We start from the raw sequence: 1,287 nt of genomic DNA on the forward strand, positions 1-1,287 counted from the left end.
TAAATGTTTTAAATATTACTTTTTAGTCTTGTTTAGAGACAAAATTATCAAACTAACCCTATAACTCTTCTTTTACCAATTTATTTCTAACACTTTTAATTAATGTCACTTTTACCCTTAATAAATAAAAGACTATTTCGCCCTTAGATTAGTTTTCTTATTAGTTTGATTACAATATTTTTTACTTTTACTCTTAATTTTTATTAAAATTTTTATTTAAATTTAACATTTTATTTTAATTATAATTTTAACCTAACTCTTTTATATAATTNNNATATCGTTTAATTAATTTGGATTGGTCTAATAGTTAATTCACTAGTTATTAGTATGCTTAAATAAATATTAAAGATTTGAATTCTATTTTATACATACAGAAATTGATGGCAACCAAATTTTTTTTAACATAATTTAAGATTTTTTTTTGTCTTCTAAATTACTCTTTAAATGGATATTTTAGAACATTAGAATTAATCTTCGAAAGAGGTATTATTATTTTACTAAATTCAAATATAAATCTTATTCTTTAAAATAATCAAATAACTCTAATTCTAGAATAATGAATATTGTTGTCTTTTCACTGATTTTAACATTTTCATGTTGTTTTGTCCTTTTTTTTTAGATAAATAACACGACAGAAAAATATAAATTACACGATCACAATGCTAAAAAATATGATTCTAACCGAATCTGCAAATAAGTTAAGAAAAATATAGGAAGATAGAAAAGAAAAATATATGACAACCATATACCAATATTTACTTTTAAAAAAATTCATTTCAATACCTAAATTACGCAATATATGATTTCTTTCATCAATAGCATTACTATTTAATTCTGTTTTTTTTTTTTTAACACACGACAGAAAATTACACGATCACAATGCTAAAAAATATGATTCTAACCGAATCTGCAAATAAGTTAAGAAAAATATAGGAAGATAGAAAAGAAAAATATATGACAACCATATACCAATATTTACTTTTAAAAAAATTCAAAATTCATTTCAATATAGTCGATTCATATACGAGATGTTACTGTGTTGGGAAGATGCTACAGTAGTTGGTGGTGTAAGACCCGGTTAATTAACGGCTAATTACTAATTAACCGAGAATTTATTCTAGAAAGCCAAAAATGATATTTTTATGGCTTAATATGATAGAGGAAATTGAGACGAGAATTTCGGTACCAATTTTATAGAATTCGGACCAAGATTGGACCGAACGGGCCAAACCGGGCCAACCGGACCCAAAGTGGGCCCTTGGCCCAACTAAACTAAACCAAAACCCT

Source organism: Arachis ipaensis, chromosome B01, assembly GCF_000816755.2.
Source record: "Arachis ipaensis cultivar K30076 chromosome B01, Araip1.1, whole genome shotgun sequence".
Classification (NCBI taxonomy): Eukaryota; Viridiplantae; Streptophyta; class Magnoliopsida; order Fabales; family Fabaceae; genus Arachis; species Arachis ipaensis.